Source organism: Condylura cristata, unplaced genomic scaffold (assembly GCF_000260355.1).
Source record: "Condylura cristata isolate star-nosed mole 26May11 unplaced genomic scaffold, ConCri1.0 scaffold00001, whole genome shotgun sequence".
Classification (NCBI taxonomy): Eukaryota; Metazoa; Chordata; class Mammalia; order Eulipotyphla; family Talpidae; genus Condylura; species Condylura cristata.
Genome location: NW_004567102.1, coordinates 36,410,513 through 36,430,282, shown reverse-complemented (window position 1 = coordinate 36,430,282; position 19,770 = coordinate 36,410,513). Strand labels below are relative to the sequence as shown.

Genomic DNA, 19,770 nt, shown 5'->3' with positions numbered 1-19,770 from the left:
TGATATGATATCAGAAAATCCAAGCTAATTTGAGACAGCTACTTATATAAAAATATTAATTAATAATATCACATTAATATTATAAAACTCCACTAAATATTTGAAAACTTTATGCATTTGAATAGTGCATCAATTTCCAAAAATTCTACTTGCCCCTCTTTTCAAAGCAGTATATTTAATGTGCATAGCAAATTAAAATTAAACCACAAAAGAAGTGCAACTCAAAAATCACAATGAGGTGCAATCTCACACCTGTGAAAATGGCCTAAGTCAAAACAATCAGGAGGGAAACAAGGTTAAGTTTGACTAATACAAGTGATAAGATAAAGGATGAATTCCAGCAGTAATTGTGATTCAAGAAACTTCCTTAAAAGGAGGCTGAGCTAGCAGGGCAGGTGTGGGTGTGAGTGTCCTGTGTGTCCTGGTGGCAAACCATGCAGCTCACACATACAGTAGGTGGGGAGTTAGCCCAGGATTGCTCACTATAAGGTTTGACTTTTTGCCTTCTCACCCTTAAAATCATAGTCATATTTGTTAAACAGGCTACCAATAGCATGTCTGCTAATACACTAGCAGTAATGTGCAGCAATCACAATAACACTAACAGGGAACCATGCATTATTAATTAACTGCATGCTAATGTTGTACAAGTGTGAGAAAGAATTGTTAGTACACTCAAGTCAATATGAGACTGTCCAAAAGTCAAGGTATGGCGGATATCTTTTTGGTATAAAGAGATGACTCACCAAGGGTGGTGAAGGAGAATTGTTCTTTCTGCATCAGAGGAACATTGTCTTGGCTACCAATAACATTTTAAATGTATTCACTTGAGTTTTCCTAACAGATAAACATATAATCCTTAAATAATAGGGCCCTCCCTGGTGGTGCAGTGGGTTAAAACACTATACTAAGAAGCTAAAACCACTTCCTCATGAGTTCTATTCCCGACTGCCCGGAGGAGCTCCACATGGCGTGGCAGACCTCTCCTGACCCGCCCACTGCTCCCCTCAGCAGTGTGCTTCATCTATCTGGCTTTTCTGCTCCCCACTCTCTCTGGTGAATCCTCTCGCTGCCCCTGAGCCTCTGGCCTGTACCCCAGTTCTGTATGCGTAAATAAATAAATCTTAAAAAAAATAATAGAGGTACTGCCTTTATCCCCTTTTCCTTTCCCTCCTTCATTCCTTTCTGGGAGAATTCCCCTTTCATTAATTTTACTGAATGTTTGATTTTTATTCTAACATATACTTACATTATTGAGGCAATGTTAGTTTACCAAACTGTATGGGTTTCTGATGTTCAGCTCCTCACCTGAGTGACTCTATCTATCACCCCATGCCAGTATCTAATGTCCAGTCACCATCTGTTACCAGCCAACCCACTCCCTCTATTTCCTCTACCCTCCTTCCTCTCTAGTAACCATTATTCTATTGTCAATCAATGACAATACTTAAAAGGCCATGCGTCTTTCATAATGATGCTTTTTCATACACTAAAATTATTTCTGAAAGGAATTAAAACTGTAGGAGAAAAAATAAATAGCTGGATTAGATGCAGAATAGAAAGGGCATCATAATCCTCTTTTTCTGGGCCATAACGAACTTTGTGGAATGATTCCTAGTAAGAATTCGCTAAGTATAGAGTGGGAAAGCTAGGAGCTGTAGTCCCAGCTCACAGGCAAAGACAGAATGAGTCCTGAGATCAGAGGCTGTGTGGTGGTAAAGCAAGCCCCAGGAAGATCTGCAGGGAGAGGGTCTTCAAACCGGCAAGTATAAAAAAGTGACAACATAACATTCATTTGCAGAATACTGTGCTACTGAGTTGAAGAAGCAGAGATAGTAAGGAACAGTATTTTGATCTTAATGCAGGCCCAACTGTAAAGGAGGAGTTACAGCAAGCATTTAATACAACTATCACCATAACACACACACTAACAGACAGGCACACACCTCCATGGTGCCTTTATGATATTCTAAAAAGTTCCTACTGAACACAGTTGGCAATACATCCTCTCCACTTTTTTAAGTTCTGCACCAGGGGGCATGTATGTTTACAGGGATTCTTGCTTCCCATCCACTTTGTATGCTCAAGTGACATATTTACTTGCTAAAATGGCAAGGGAAGAGAGATTAAAGGCAAAATGGTCAATTATTCACAACAATTCATAAACTCTTCAGTGGCTTAGAAACCTGGGAGTAATGAAATCAGTAAATGCAGATCTCACAGTTGGAAGGAGGCTGGGAAGTTATTTACTTTAATTTTCTGTGGTTGAAGCCCATACTATAAAGAGTGTGTCCTGAGATGGATACAGACACCCCCCTAAAAAAAAAAAAAAAAAGCCACTCCTCTCCCCCAACACACAGCTCCTGATTTCACAGGACTGTAGCCCTGCTGTGAGATTGGGTCAGGTTAGCCTTCAACCACCAGGGCCTTCTAGGGGTGTTGGCAGATAAGATTTATGTCCTCAGATGGTGAGAGCTGCCTCCAAAAATTGTGGGACACCCCACTCAGTGTCTGAGGAAGAAGGCAGGGCTTGGAAAGTCCAACCCTTTGGACTTGCTAAGACAACACTTGTAATTTTAGCTCAGACATCTTATGAACACACTTTGCTGCCCAACTTCTCCTGTTCTGCCTCTCCTATTTTTTTTTTCCCTCCTTCTAGTGTGGGTCCCAAGTGTGCTTCCTCGTAAACATCCTGCACAATAAACTCCATCTCAGAATCTGTTTTGCAACAACTAATCTGTGACATGCCCCCAAGGACATTGCATTTCCCAGGATGCAGAATACACACTTCATAGGCAGGCGAATTGCATTTTTAGAAAGCTTTGGGCACTTATTTCATGAAGTAATGAATCTACCTCTCTGCAAATTTTCTTAACTGGATCTGTCTCCCTGGACCAATCAGAACAAGACAAGGTTCTCCACCTTCTACCTCCATTTCCATTCACACCCTGAATCCCATCTTGTTTAAAAGCTAAAATGAGTTTTAGCTGAGTCATCATCATCTCCTTTTTGTGACTGTGCTACTAGAGAGAGACAACTTCAAGATGTAAATGATTCATAGGTGAACAGTTCGGGAAATATGAAGTGGTCCTGTCTGGGTGACTACGCTTCACAGTTTGGGAGTCGAGGGTGCTATCGAAGAAGCAAGGACACCTGGGGAGGCAGGAGAAGTGAGACAGTGTCTGGCGCAGACACAGGTTTGGTGTCATCTTGGAAAATTCTGTTACCTTGCTAAGACCTGAGAAATATTCATGCTCATTCTCTTCTATCTTCAATCTTGGTGAAAGAAAACATTATTCAGCAGGTTTAGAAACCTGGGAGTTGCCTTGAAACCCAACTTTCCTTCATACCTTCATTCATTTAATTTCTGCATGTTATTTCCTCCCTCTCCTATACAAGGCTTAATTCATCTCTCTCTATTACTCTCTCTCCACATCTACCACTACTGCCTTAGTTTCAGTTCTCATTATGGTACCTGTCTCCTCCAGACCCATTCCTCTACTCCATACTGCAGCCAGAGTGAGCTCCTGTGACACCAAATGAATAATGTTGGTCAACAGCTTAAACTACCATATTGAAGTATTATTTATGATAGCACAAACATTGAAACAACTCAAGTGCTCCTCACTGATAGACGGGTAAATTGTGGTATCTTTGTGCAATACAATACTATATAACAACGAAAAATGAACAAGCTACTGTGTAACCAGCCACATGAATGAATCCCATGAATATGCCACTGAGCCAGATCACAAAAGACACAATTTTGTATGAATTATGTGTAAGTAAGGTTTGACACTGTCTATGATGTTGGCAGGCAGGCAGTGGTCATGTTTCAGGGAGTAGGGTGACATGACTGGCTGGGGCAAAAAAGGGAAGATGTATTTAGGTGTTATGCCATTTCTTGGTGGAGATGAGTATCTGTAGCTTTGCTTTGAGAAAAGTTTAGTTTACCAATTATCATTTGTACACTTTCCTGTATGCATCTTATTCATAATAAGTACATTTAGAATTCCTATAATAGATTTAAAGTTTAGATCTCAGGAATATGAAATAATGTCCAAATTCACAGGAACTCCTACATGATCTGCATTTCCAAGATCATCTCTTTAGCTATTCTCCTTCTGTGTGTTCCTTTCACTCACACTGAATTTTGTCCAACTCCCTGAAAAGGACAGCAGGGCAGGTAGTTGGATCACAAATACAGTTTCTAAATGAATGAATGAATTGTGGAGCTGATAATACTTAGCCTGTAGAGATTTTGTGAGCATTAAGTAAAAGAATATATGTACAGTTCTTAGCACATTTCCTGAAGTATATCTGGCACTCATTACAATTACACTGACCTTCTCTCACCCCACCAGGCTGCTGAATGAACCAATGATGACTCTGAACATTATTAGGGTATTTGAGTAGCGTTCGAGGCAGTGTTTCCTATCAATCTCACTATCCATCTGGAGAAGTTTATTCCCAAGACACCCTAGCTTATCTTTGAAACCTAAGATTATAAATCTTGACCCAAATTTTACTTTGGTGGGCAAGCTGTCCCAGCAAAACCCATACTTTAATATTTAAGTTAGATGCTTCGCCAAACCCTTGGAAATATCACCATATGCCCAGTACATGACAAAGGATAAAGAGCTGCTGCAGCTAGAAAAGACATTTCATGGGGTCAAGTTTTACTTTCTTTGGACACTTTACGTAGATGGGTCATTCTAAGGACCTGAGAGTTTGAGAACTGTAAGATGCTGCTACTATTTCTCAAAATATCATCTTCTTGCTAAAAAAATGTTTTCCTGCTTGTGCCAGATTTCATAAAGACCTTCCATCTGGTCTCTACTGATAACTAAAATCTCAAGCTACTAGTTTCTTCTTACAACTTATAGTTTAAAATGAACCAGATGTAGAAGGATTGGGTTTTACAGCTTTTTCTAACGGATCATGTCTTCCTTATTCCTTATCATGTCTTCCTAATCGTACAACTGCACATTTCAAGACCTGGTCAACAGGAGAGTGCTGACTATGAACATATTGCAAGAGTCCACTGGCTATGTGTATGTTTTCATTTGGCATGTCTAAGAGGAATATAGCTGTGACATAAAAAGCACTGGATCTATTGATCTATAAGGACAAGAACCAAGTAGATCACAGTATGCAAGATGGGACAGGGAGGTAGGGAGAACGAGAGGGAGGATTAAAACTGAAAAACAAGATTAGAATCAAACTATGTCAGGAATAAAATTCATCAAAGAGTTTGCCAGAATCCATCTAATGATCACTATAAAATCTGGTTCTCAGTTTCTTAATCTAGAAAAAGTGAAAAGGGACGTCAGCTATGAAAAAAGTAGATGGAACACTGAAAGTTTTTCATTCCCAGATCTACTTTGGTAAATTGATTGCCCTGGACCCTAATCTTCAGGGGCCACAATACTGGTTCTACAAAATGACTCAAGGAAAGGAAAACAAGAGAAAGTTAGTCCCTCTAAAGAGCCAATGACCAATTTCTCTTACTTCTTGTTCTTTGTCCACCCCTCCCCGCAATATAACATACTCCTTCTTCTGTGTTTCACTGAGGAAATGTTCATACAATTTTAAAGGTATAAAAATGTGGGAGATGGAAAAGAAAGGAGCTTAAAGCAAAGCATGAATTGCCTAGATTCACCTGTCATGAAGTGGCCTTGATAACACATGATATAAACAATACATTCTTATTTGGTTGAAAAGTCACCTCTTGAGTAGCTTCAAGCATATTTTTCAAATCTAAGTAAACCTACAGAGCTAGAAGTGTTTTCCATTAAAATTTTAAACTCAGGTCTTTTCTTTTTAAAGGGTAGTATAGCAATAAAATTCCAAGAAGAACCAAAGAAACACGAATAAATGGCATGTGTGTGGAGGTGAAGGTAGGGAATCAGAAACCAAACATGAGAAAATAATCTGACAAAGGAATCCACTTTCAATTCATGGTACTGGGATCTTGTGGGTGAAAGGTGCTGCTTGTGATGTGCTTCCACCCACCCCACCCCAGTACTCACAGAAGGGAATGGAAAGATTTTGAAGTGTCTGCTGGCATAAAGAGGAGTCCTGGATTGTGTTTCTTCCTAAAGATCATCTCTGAGAATCCAGGACTTTGTTACTTTTCTCAATAGAATACAAATGTATTTGCCCACTGGATGCTCACCAGGGAGCAAAAGTTTTGAATAGATACCAGCAAGATTAACTAAGGTAACCTTTGTTAAAGGGCTCTGGCTCACCATCTCAACATATGCCCCTCCCTTGGGCCTCAGAAGATGGGGGAGGGGCACTTGGTCTGGGACTGTCCTCTGTAAAGTAACCATAGTCAGGAGAAAAGAATGAAAACTTGAGTTTACTATGTTTGTGATGCTGATTTCTGTGGGATTTAAAAATTGGCAGTTGATAGATACAAATTGCTAATTTGAATACTTATTAATATAAAATAATTTTTGAAGTCTTCATCTTTGGAAATCTTCATGGAAAGAACAATAACCACCTTAAGGAACATTTGGTAGTGCATATAATAAGACTCTAGGGACCACAGTCATGGTGTGTGTGTATAGCAATCCTGGGCTTCTACAGCTCTTATCAAGTGATGATGCCATAATAGTTAAGTTCTACCAACAGTAATGATTCGGATTTGGGTGAGTTTCTTTGTATAGCTGTCCAGTGATAAAATGCCTGGGCAAAAACACTCTCCTACCTTTATGCTCCAAAATGGTTATTGTGAGGTGCTGAGCAACTCTAGAAAGGAGGGATATAATTTGCTGTAAACATGGTACATAATTTGAGCTGAGCTCTACTTAGGCAGGCATTTATTTTCATAACTCGTAGTCTGGAGGTTAAAATTCTGAAGGGATGAAAAAAGTAAGACAGATATATTTTCTGTGTTTGCTAAGAGGGCCTCCAACACCTCTTAGCTCACTCATACTTTGGAGTCAGGGTCATCTCATTTAATTCAGCAGGGAAACAAGAATAAAAGCTTGCTCGTAATCTTTTTCTATTTCAGATGTGTATTTCCAATATGCTTTCCATGGGAACAGCTGCAAAGGGAGCCAGACTCCAGCTCTTTCACCCTGCCCCATGTGCAGGGAGAAATCAGGGAAAGTGGTGGTTCCCAAATCCACCCTGGGTTAAGGTTACGCACATTAGATCAAATGTGTAAACGATGGCAAATGTATGTTCTGGGGGCAGTGGTGAGGCTGAGAAGAGGAGCATACGCTGGTTGGAGAGGGGTAAACTGTAAGAATGGCAAAAGAACCTGGATTATTTAGGGAAAACACCCTTCCCCCATTCCATTTTACCATATATTTTTCTCTCCTGGATGCTGAGAGATTGTTGCAGGAGGCAAGGAAGGGCAGAGAGGAAGGTTAGAAAGAAGCACGATGGGGTGCTAACACCTTCTGCCTCATCCTTCTAACTCAAGGACAAGCAGGTTTGGGGTGAATACAAGGTCTAAAACTGAACACAGAAACATACAACATGTATGGATTTTAACAATGCAAAGCCATGTATTATGCAGGGGTGGGAGCAGGAACCACATCCATTTAGCTTCAATTCCCTGCCATGCTCTTGTAAGGAGCTAGTTTCCCACCTTGCTGTACTGGGTGGAATTAGCTCAGGATGGAACTTACTGTCTTAACTCACACTTTCAGGCTTTTGTAATTTAATAGCAAGAGTCAGCCCCATCACTTCCCCACTTGGGTCTTTTCATTATTTTCTGAGGAAAGGAGCAACTGTACAGTCCATTCTAATCAAAGCTTGTTCAATCAGCGCTGGCTTTGAAATCACCTCGTCCTTCAGCAGTTGCCAGAGTGGTACCATCTCTGCGTGATTTCCACTCAAGTTTTTCCTCCTCACACTCCTTCCACATTCATTTTATCCGCCTCTCCCCCCAACCCCCGAATCTTTTTAAAATTTTTTTTGAAAGCAAGATATGATTCTTAGACCACCGTTACACACAAACATCATACGCGGGTTCACATCCCTGGGGGCTGGGAAGGGGTGTTGTTTGGTGAAGAAATGCAATATGTACTAATAAGAGATCCAAGAGGCAGGCACAGTGACCAGGCAACAAACCCTGTGATCTCCCTACCCGTGCCCCAAGCCCTCGCTGCCTTTTTGTCTCAGAGTGGGCAGAAATCTGTAAGCCAGACCTTTCCTCCCTCCCCTGGGGTGGGGTGTGCAGGAAAGCCTAGGTCAACCCCGCAAGGCGTGCGCCCCTCACCTTGACGGTGCGTGCAGCCGGTAGCACTGGGCGAACTGGGGAGTCCTGCTGGCTCCAGAAGTCTCTCTCCAAACCCGCTTCTTTTCTTCCCGAGCTTTATTAAAGCTCCGATTCTCGAAACACCGGCTCTGGGATACGCGGAAGCGCCCTGGCGCGGTCTCCCCCAGCGTCCTTCGCCCCGACCGGCGCCCCTGGACTGCGGCGGGACCCAGCCAGGAGCGCCGCGCGCTGGGTAGCCGCGTGGTGCGGCGGGCTGCAGGAGCCGAGCTTCGCTAAGTCTGGGCGCTCTGACGAAGGGGAGGCGAGAGCTAGAGCTGGTGAGAGCAGGAGGAGGAGCAGCAAGGGCCAGTGTGTGAGATCCACCTGCAGGTTGCAGGCACCAGGACGCCACTGGACGTGAAAGGGTGGGTGGAATGAAAAGGTGAACCGAGGTGTAACCTGAGGCGTAGTGATGAAGAACTGGGGAATCGGAGCTCTGAATTGCTTCAGGTCTAGCTTAGGCTGTAAAAGCGAAGTTCTGGACCTGACGGCTCCCGGAGGGCTCTCGGTTGCGAACGCTAGAGGGCAGCGCTGTCCACGCTATTAAACTGGCCTAGAGGGTCGGAGGTGTGTTCCATCTCCTGAGTTCTGGGTTGGTGGAGGCCCAGACACAGCAGGGGCCAATTAGGCAAAGAGAAGCAGACCCCATTACCCTGTCTGAGATCCACCTGCTTTGGGAGAGGAGGGAGGGGTTAGTTGTACATTGCTTCTTTGTGAATCCTCCAGCCAAACCCTCTGAAGGTGAATTACTCAGCTTTTCTGGAAGGGAAAATTGTAGCCCCCGCCCATAGGATTTTTTTTTTTAAGATTTATTTTTTTATGCATACAAAACTGGGGTACAGGCCAGAGAGAGGTGCAGGGGTAGTGAGAGAATTAACCAGAGACAGAGTGGGGAGCAGAACGTGCCGACTGATGAAGTACACTGCTGAAGAGAGCAGCGGTTGGGTCAGGAGAGGTCTGCTGATCCATGTGGGTCACGGGGGGGGGGGGATCCAACTCATGCTGAAGTGGCTTTAGCTACTTAGTGCTGTGCTCTAACCCGCTGCGCCACCAGGGAGGGTCCTATCCATAGGATGCTTTAAGGAAAAGGTGGAGGCAAATTAGGCTGGGAAAAAGAGGAAGTGGGCAGAGAGGCAGAGGAAGCTGTAAAAAGGACACACACACACACACAAAACGAGAAGGTGGCCCTCCCTGGTGGCGCAGAGGGTTGAAGCGCAGCACTGAGAAGCTAAAGCCACTTTCGCATGAGTTTGATTCCCACCTGCCCCGGAGGTGACCACATGGCGTGGCAGACCTCTCCTGACCCGCCCGCTGCTCCCCTCAGCAGTGTACTTCATCGATCTGCCTGTTCTGCTCCCCACTCTGTCCCTGGTGAGGCCTCTCGCCTCCCCTGAGCCTCTGGCCTGTACCCCAGTTCTGCATGTACAAATAAACAAATCTTTAAAAAAAAAAAAACGAGAAGGCGGTGAACTGAGAGACTTGTTGAAGGCTGGTGAGGGGAGGGGCCCCCATTTTTCTGGAAGAAATGCTCTCTAAGAGGCTTTGTGTTCTTCCTGGTAGTCCAGGAGTGTCCAAGTTAACATGGGAGGGACTTCTTAGAATCCGGGCATTGTGAAGGGAAGTTTCCTTAGGATTGTTTAGTTCCTCCTTGTCAGGAACCTGGACAACTCTAAAACCTTTAAATTTGACATAGATTTTCTGCTATTCCAGTGGGAAAATAGCATTATTTGAACAACAAATCTAGTAGTTAGGATGAAGAGATGGGCAACTATGAAAGAAAATGTTATATTTGATGCAAGCAGTATGATCTGTAGGCAACCTGACACAATCTTAGAATTGAAGGACTTTGGAAGCCTGTAGACCAGCCATGTAGCTTCCCAAATACCTGCCTCCCTGTGCCTTTCTCCTGTGTAGCCTTAAGGCTGAATTGAGAAGCTTTTTTTTTTTCCCTGTAGGTTGGCAATTCTAAGATAAATGAAAATCTTCAATTGAGAAAGCAAGCATGTGTGCCTTTCTTCTTGCCTTCTGGAGTGCCTCTCACGGCCAGCAGGCACTGGGTGAAGAGTGTATGGACCAAAATAACTGTGGTTAAATGAACCAAACTTTAAAAGGAAGTTAATATAACCAAACTGAGGACCCAGGCCCAGGGAAGTTTATGGATTTATCTGAGTGACTGAGGTTTGGTCTCAGTTTATATAGGTAAAATGGTCTGTATAAAGAAATAATGAATTGTTATTTAGATAGGAAACATCCAGGTAATTTCTAACTTTTTTTCAGTAACTAAAGGAATTTGGTTCTAATGCTTTTTTTTTTTTAAAGATTTATTTATTTATTCATATGGAACTGGGGTACAGGCCAGAGATGCAGAGGGTGAGAGAACCCACCAGACACAGAGTGGGGAGCAGAACAGGCAGATCGATGAAGTACACTGCTGAGGGGAGCAGCGGGCGGGTCAGGAGAGGTCTGCATCACCATATGGATCTCCTCCAGGGCAGGTGGGGATTGAACTAATGCGGAAGTGGCTTTAGCTTCTCAGTGCTGTGCTTTAACCCGCTGCGCCACCAGGGAGGGCCAGTTCTAATGCTTTTAATGAATGAAAGAAGAGATTCATTCTTTATAGCTTCAAAGTGTTCCCTTAATTTTACATAGTCAGAGATAGCTATTTAGGGGATAAGACAAGGGTCAAAAGCCATTGGAGCCTTTTATACTAGAAAATACCCTTATAGAAGTGAGGGTACAATCAGCACCATCTCAGACTGTGGACTTTCTAGGTGTTTTCTATGCTTCTTACCCCTGGTTTATTGACAGCAGATAAAGACATTGTCTTGCTAAGTTCATTCTCTAAGGTTTCTCTGTCAGGGCAAAGGACACATTTCCAGGAGCACAAAATGTAGAATTTTCTTTCTTTCTTTTTTTGGTCCACAGGTATGAAGGGGAATTTTATTGTCAATGGAAAGATAGGTAAACTAGAGCCTTGGGTTGTAATTTGTTTCCATTAATGCTATTAAACTAATAGAAAAGACTCAAGTGGATTAAAGTTTAACAATTAGAGGGGATTTTCTTATCAAAGAAAGGTGGTATTTCCAGGTCATCATTTTGAAATATACTTGATCATAGAGTATCAAGTACAAAGAAATAGAACAAGCATCACTCTCTACCTTTTGACTCATAGAGTCAAAGTTTCTCAAGTTATTCCAGGAGTAAGTAAGAAGATGGTCCTGCTCTGTTAACTATGAATTCCTCTTTTGGAAAGATGATAGGAATTTGAATTCACTCTGTGACTCTTTTATAACTTATCTTACTTATTCTTTGGTTGTTATTGTGTGAGAAAGTATGAAAACATATGTTATACACTTAGAAACTTTCTTGAACATATCTCAGAATACTTTTGCTTTGGCAGATTTCAAATTCATTAGGTTCATGGTTATTCTCAAGCTATTAATTAACTTCTGGGACATATTTTCCCAGTTTTAATGAAAGCCAACATCTGCTTAATTAGGAGCTGATAATTCAATTTGTGAATTGCCCATTTGAATTTCCATGGGGCTATATGAATGCTTTAAGATGGTAAGGATATGTAAATCACATTTATTTCATAATGGAGAGTTTCTCATCAGTTTAAAAAATATCTATAAGGATGAGTGGTGCCCTGGGCATATGGCATATCAAATCCATCAGCCTGCAGTAAGAATTCAAAGTCATTATGAAGGAATTAACTTATCTAACCCATTCACTAAAAAAATGTTGATAAACACCTACTCTGTTCCAGACATGATCCAGCTAGTAGGAATAAAATAAAGATATAATTTCTCCTCTCACAGACCCTAGAGGCTAATGAAAAGGCTGATTCATTTACTAAAATATCTATTTGGAAGGAAGGGATAGTTTGGCAAAGGGAGAAGGAAGGCTGTGGGAACATGAAGGAGGGTCATCTAATCTAGCGTGGAGAATCAGGTAGTGACAGCTAGAGGGGAAGGTGGCTGTATTCAGTGTATATGGGAGGGACAGTTGGTGGTGGGGAAAATGATGAACAAAAGCATTCCTCCACCTCTAAGATAATCTCCATCACCATTGTTACCAGTTCACTTGGGTGCTGGATCTTCAGTATCTGAGGAAGTAAGCATGCACGTGGCATGTGTATCTGCTGAGAGCCAGACTGAAGGTTGCATAAGACTTGTTCATATCACGAGGACACAGAAAAGGCAAGATTTTAGTAGATATTTGTCTGTCATTTCCTACGTTTGCCATGGAAGTGAGAATGTATGTGAAGGAAAGGAGTTGCAGTGGGAAGGCAGCTCATGTCTATTGGGTTTGTACCACTGTAGGTACTTTCCATATGTTATCCTAGGCAACAATGCCAATAGCCTTCTGACAGCATTCTTCAAATTGTGTTCTATGTTGTGGTCAGAGACAGAGTATGAGCCTTCTATAGGCAGCTTTCTGCATGTCCAGTAAGTTATGGTAACAAAGAACAACCCCCAAATCTCAGCAGCTTATTCCAGCAGAGGCTTATAGCTTGCCCACAGTGTACATTGTGTGTGACTTGGCTGCAGGTCCACCCCACATATTCATAATGGGCCCCGAAGATGGGGAAAGGCCATTCTCCTGGCAGAGGAAGCATCACTGGGGAGCATCACAGTAGTTCTTGAAGTTTATGCTTAATTATAGGGTAAAGTGCTTTTGCTCACATTCCCTTTGCTAAAGCAGTTTTTTTGAATGAGCCTGATGTTGACTGGAAAAAGTTGTAATTCCTCCACTGGAGCTCTGTAGAGATGGGCCTGGGAGTGAGAAAAGATTGTGAACAAATTATTCAATTGACAATAATCTTAAGCAATGCTTCTGAATGAAGACACTTTCTCTGTAGAATATTTGCTGGTTTGATTGGCTAATTGAGTTCACCAATCTCAGGATATGGGGAACAAAATAAAAAATCTAGGGTTGATTGACTTAATAGATTAGACCATGCATCAAGAACAATTTAATTTCCTTTGCACTAAGATAAAGCTCCATTCTCTGGCCACAAGCTGGCTCTTTTTCCATATTGGCACATGTTAATATTTATTCCCAGGAGAAAATAAGTAGAGCCGATTCTGTGGATGAAATAAGCCTAACATGGACAGAACCTCAAGCTCTAGTGATATGGAGAGTGGATTAAGACCAACAAGCTTCTTCAATGAAAGTAATCATGAGCAGCAGCGCTCAGTGATGAATAGAAATAATTGACACATGTTGCAATAAATACTTCTTAATAACTCCAACCTGAAAATGTGGACATACTCTTGAGGAATTCAAAGTCAGGTAAGTGAAGGCATATATGTAAGTCAGTATGTGAATTGAAGCGCAACGTGATTATGGAAAGAGCAGTATTTCTATATGGAAGAATTGGGGCTAGGTTAGTTTTGGAAAAATGTCTAAATACAACTAGACATCTTTCTGCCTTAGTTGTCTGTCTTTCTGTCCCTGCAGAGGCAAGAAAGTACCAACAACATCTATCTTTGCCTTTGACAAAACAAAACTTAAAGTCATATACTGTATCAAATAGGAGTGAGATGAAAGGTAAACAGAGAAAATGCAAAGGAGAGAGAGAAAAGGAAAGATAAATTCAAGCAAATAGTAATACTCCTGCATTCATATTAGGGTAATTTGTTCTGTTGCTTGGAGAGAGAATGATAACATATTGTTTTTGTAACAGTTCTTTTAATACTCCATTGCACTTGAATCCATTTGTTTCTAATCACTTTTAAATCAAGGCCCAATGTTCTATCTCAGTGACCTGCCTACAAGGATTGTTTGAGCAAACTTTTTTTTTTTTAAGATTTATTTATTTGTGCATACAGAACTGGGGTACAAGCCAGAAGTGCAGGGGTGGTGAGAGGATTCACCAGAGACAGAGTGAGGAGCAGAACAGGCAGATCGACGAAGTACACTGCTGAGGGGAGCAGCGGGTGGGTCAGGAGAGGTCTGCGCGCCATGTGGGTTACCTCTGGGGCGGGGATCAAACTCATGCTGAACTGGCTTTCGCTTCTCAGTGCTGTGCTTTAACCCGCTGTGCCACCAGGGAGGGCCTGTTCGATCAAACTTATAATGTAGATCTGATACTTCAAAGACTGAAATGACTGCACTAATGTGAGCAAAATGTTCACTGAAACTACACCAAATTTCAGGATCACAGTGTCTAATATCCAGAGAAATGCCCAGCTAACAGAAGTTGATGGACATACATGAGATCAAATGATGGTAATGTTTTATATCATACTTCAGTGTAAGCTTGTAGAAAATGTATTACATAAACTGATACAAAAAGTTAATGTTGCTTAGTAAGCAGAGAAGAGCATCTATTTTATTTCCAACATACGCATACATGGTTGCTCAGCCAAGCATTTGAGCAGATTTAAATCAAATGGACCAATCACAAGTTTGACTCCTGATGTTGACATTCCAATGCTGACCTACTATCAATTAATCATGAAGGGAGAAAAGGCGAGATTTGAAAAGTTATTAATTGGCAAGGATATTATATCATTTGTTACCTAAGTCCTCAGATTGATTAGGCTGGTTCTGTTGAAACACAGGAGTTTTCTCAATGGGGGAGTTTTCTCAAGGAAGCAGAATTGTCCCTCTTTGGACCCCATCATCACTGTCTGTGCTGGTGAACACTAAAGGGACTTCAAACCTGGTGACCAATTTACTCCACTTTACTTAGTCTCTCTCTTAGGTTAAACCTATGCTCCATACTGTGGATCCTAGCTGACCCAATGGTTTAGTTGTTGGTGTTGTATAGAACTTGCACCAAAATAGTGTTTTTGAACATTGTTCATTGTTTTCTACGAGCATGTCAATCACAGGACAAAATCCTATACAATGCCCTTTCCAAACACTTCCCCTCACGTGTGCCTTAGGCTGTGACTAGCCAGTCTACTGTCCATGAACAGGCTCCCAGGCCTCCAACATTTTATTTTGCTGGACTGATCAATAAGTGGTAGTTAATTTTAGTATCCATCCTTCAAGCTTTACCTCCCCCACCCCTTCATGAAATCTTTAAGAGACATCTCTACAATTAGCCTGTGCTGATCTCTTTCACTTAAGGGATCTATTTGAAAAAAGACAAAGAAGACTTTAACCTTGGCATAGTGTCTTTTCCTGCAGATATCCTTTCCCCTTGAAAAATAGCAAAGATAAGCATTTAAATCTTTCGGTTCAAAAATCACGGAGGTAACATTGTATTGGTCATTGGGTCCTGATGGAAGAATGTTCTAATTTAGGGAGCTTGCCAAATATCTAGCCAGGAGCAGGTAGAACTTCTGACTCCTCCCCAGTTTAGAAAGAAGAACGTCAATAACAGTTTTCTTCTCTTGCTGCATTTCTGACAGAACTTCTTTAAAATAGACACTTAAGAAATAGGAACAGCTGGTTTTCTTTTGTATGACAGAAGTCAAGGAGTCAGGAACAGTTTCACAGTCACGGTCCTGGACTACTGCAGCAGTGTTGTAGCCATTGGGTGGTACTCTTTGAGTCTCCTGTAGATACATCATTATAAAGCCTGAGGAGTTTCATCTTTTAGGTTTGGCTCTGGCGCTCTCTCCAATATGCTTTCACAACTTCAAGGATGAGGCATTCCATTCCCTTCAATCTTGTCATTGCTAGCAGATTCACCTTACATCTTAAAGTCAGTTGAAACTGCAGTTTTACACACACTTCTCCTTACTGCTTTGGATGAAAACACAGACATAGTGGATGCCCTTGTAGCTCAGAGGGTTCATTCAACTTAGGTTGCAGCCATCAGCAGAGAATACTTCCTGTGTTAAGGCAGTTTTTCCTTTGATTGCAGGGTGCAGACTTAATAACTCTGGCCTGAATTTATTTCTCCCTGGTAGATTTTACTAAAAGTGATAAGATCCAATATATGGTTTGTTGTGAATATTTCAGCCACTTCCCTTAACACATTCTCCCAAAGTACAGAAACAAGCATTCAACTAACAACCACCACTAACTTCCTAGCTGGTTTACCTCTAATAAGCCTTGACATATTTTGGTATAAATTCTTAGTAGCTCTCTAGTTATCAGTTTCTGTCTCACTAGGATTTTATTTGACCTATTACATGAAAGATACAATGGCAATAGTGCAAGCAGTATAGCCATTTACTCTTCTTTCATGTAGAAGTCTGGAGGCCGGCAATTTGGGGCCAGAATTCAATCTACTCTTCATCTGCTACACCATCCTTTGTAATTAGATTTCAGCTTTTCAGTTTGTCTCATAGTGTGAAATGGCATCTGAGGTTTCAGATATTTTGTTCAAGTATTGGATAGAAGGAATGCAAAGAATAGTTGGGAACTAGACTCCTCTGAATAGACTTTAAAAGAGTTTTAACCTTTGTAATACACAATGTTTCAAAATAAAATAAAAAGGATGTAACATAAATCAAACAAACACAAAATGAACACAAACACAAACTACCTTTGCTGTGGATAAAGTTGACATCATAGAAAAAGGTACGAATTTAAATAGATTTTGAAATTTGTCCTTTCACCACATGCACTTAAAAGAATATATTCCAGAACAAAATGAATTACTTTTGAGCAGCAGACCTCTCCTGTTTTGCCCTCTGCTTCTGTTGTCAGTGTATTTCCAAAAATCCACCTTTCCGGTCCTGAAAAAAAAAAAAAAAAAGAACACTACTTTTGAATTCTTACTAGGTTTGCTGTTGTAATGATATGGGCTTTATAACTCTCAAACTATTTAGTTATTTTAGTAAGACAGAAGCAATGAGCTGTTGTAAAAATTACGTGAAGAAATAAGGATTTTCATTGTGGGAGAAAGGGGTTAACAAATATGGAATGAGGAAGTTAAGAAGATTCCTGGGCATGTTGGAGATACCAGCACAAATTAATTGTTATATATACATTCCTTGCTTTCTTCATTAAAATTTCTCAGAAGCAGTTACACACAGTAGCAGTGTACACATCTCATTAATTTTCTTAGGTGAAATTATTTACTATGGTTAGATAAAGGAATTTTCTTGTAACTAACAGGTGCATGCTGAAGTAGAAGCAAGTCTGATGCTTATCGCTTACTTTCAGATAGATTAGTACAAAGCTAAATCATGCAGATCTGTCATCAACCCATCTCAAATGGAGCAAATGCAGAAAATTGCTAAGAATTAATTAACTTAGAAGTACACTGTTAGGCCTCAGGTGCCCCTGACCTTGGGGTCTGCTGGTGGTGCCTAGAAGAAGGCGGATGTGGTGGCAACAGGACTCCTGGTTGTGCAGATTGGGGTGGCTTGGGCCTTGCCTTCCAGTTCCAGTCAATGCATTCCACCGGGGCTGTTCTGAGCTCTGACCCTTCCTCCTCCAAGGCCCTTGGGTATAAATTCTCTCCCCGCACTCCTGTGGTGAGGCTCCTCCTCCCTTGGAATCATGGCCAGCAACAGCCCCAGTAAACCTCTCTTCTTGAAGAGTGCTTGTGTGGGCTCTTTTCGGCAACACCTTACATATATATTGTTGACTATTGGTTTTATTCTTTAAACTTGCAAATGACTTTGAGGATAGCAGGAATCCTAAGTTTGGGAAATAATAAGTTGATAGAAAGTAGGAAACTATTAACCATGTCAATCATTCCAATTTACTATGAAATTACTATGTTTAACTCCCATGTTTTTTCACCCAAAGAATTCCCTATACTCAGCTACGTCTATATTTAGCTGCTGTACTTTCTGTTGCCTTTATCTAGATTGAGCTCCATGGAGCAAGAATTTGGTTTTGATGACTATGATAGCCTCAGCATGTCGAATGGTGTCTGGCCACTGCTAATTGCTTGAGAAAAATATCTATTGAATCAAAGAATAGGAAAGAAGGGAACATGAATTAAAAATAAACTGGAATTAGCACACGATGTTTTGTATCCATGAATCTATTATGTGTTACTCAAAAATACAAATTTTTTAAGTATGATGTAAACTTGCACATACACACTGCCAGTTGCTTGGAGGGCACTGTCAGTACTAACACCTTCACTCCTTAGTCCTTGGAAATTCTCTAGTAATTATTTCTCTGGTTTTTAAAATGTGGAGTCTCCAATATTTCAAATATTTTTTTTTTTTAAAGATTTATTTATTTGTGCATACAGAACTGGGGTACAGGCCAGAGGCTCAGGGGCGGTGAGAGGCTTCACCAGAGACAGAGTGGGGAGCAGAACAGGCAGATCGACGAAACACACTGCTGAGGGGTGGGTCAGGAGAGGTCTGCCACACCATGTGGTCACCTCCAGGGCAGGCGGGAATCGAACTCATGCGGAAGCGGCTTTAGATTCTCAGTGCTTGCTTTAACACGCTGCGCCACCAGGGAGGCCCTATTTCAAATATTTTTTAAAGATTTATTGATTTGGGTCCTCCCTGGTGGAACAGCAGGTTAAAGCACAGCACTGAGAAGCTAAAGCCACTTCAGCATGAGTTTGATCCCCGGCCCCAGAGATGACCCACATGGCGCAGCAGACCACTCCTGACCTGCCCGCTGCTCCCCTCAGCAGTGTACTTCATCAGTCAGCCTGTTCTGCTCCCTACTCTGTCTCTGGTGAGTCTTCTCACCATCCCTGCATCTCTGGCCTGTACCACAGTTCTGTATGCATAAATAAATAGATCTTTAAAAAAATACTAGACATTCAAGTGGCCAACAGTTTCAAGGCAAAGTGTTGGGATTTCATTAGTAAACATTAGGGGAGAAAAGGCAGAACAGAGAGACCCTGTACTCTTTGGAGGATGTAAAGGTAATTTTTACATATACTACCTCTTAATTATAAATAGCTGATCTGTATATCACTGATGTACTGGTACTTCCTGGATAGACATCGAACACCTAATTATGATCTTGTTTTTGAGATTAAAGTGTACTTCTTGAGCTTGTTTAATCATTTTTTTTTCAGGATCACATCATAGCAATAATGGCAAATATTGACATATATTAAAATGAACTCTTCCAATTGTATTTTAATTTAAAAATCACTTGCATTGTACCCATCTTAGACACAATAATAAAGAAAACTCACTCACAGCAAAATGATTGTATCTCTTAAAAGTGTGGAAGGAAAGTGGGAGAAAGTGGAAGGAATTACATGTGGGAATGGTAGCTCCATCACAGTGCTTCAGAGCTTGGTGAGCTGTCCTTCATATATTTATTTTAAAGGTTTATTTATCTATGCATACAAGAACTTGGGTATAGGCCAGAGGTGGAGGGTGTGAGAAGATTTACCAGAGACAGAGTGGGGAGCAGAACAGGCAGATCAACTAAATACACTGCTGAGGGGAACAGCAGGTGGGTCAGGAGAGGTCTGCCGCGCCATGTGGTTACCTCCATGGCCAGGGATCGAACTCAAGCTACAGTGGCGGTGGACAACTTCATAGTACTGCCCTTTAATCCCGTGAGTCACAATGGAGGCCTGTAGCCGTTTATTTATTTATTTATTTATTTATTTATTTATTTATTTATTTATTTATTTA

At 41.3% G+C, this 19,770-nt stretch overlaps 1 protein-coding gene and 1 pseudogene across 1 annotated transcript in view; both read right to left on the bottom strand.

Moving 5' to 3' along the window:
• The window catches only part of HTR1E (5-hydroxytryptamine (serotonin) receptor 1E, G protein-coupled), a 51,030-nt gene extending 42,733 nt beyond the window's left edge, over window positions 1-8,297 (bottom strand). The window contains exon 1 of the mRNA XM_004673671.2: window positions 8,240-8,297. The gene's annotated coding sequence lies outside the window, so the exon portion shown is untranslated. The remainder of the gene's footprint in view (window positions 1-8,239) is intronic.
• Window positions 8,298-8,338: 41 nt separating this feature from the next.
• Window positions 8,339-19,770, bottom strand: part of LOC101624071 — a 12,799-nt pseudogene continuing 1,367 nt past the window's right edge.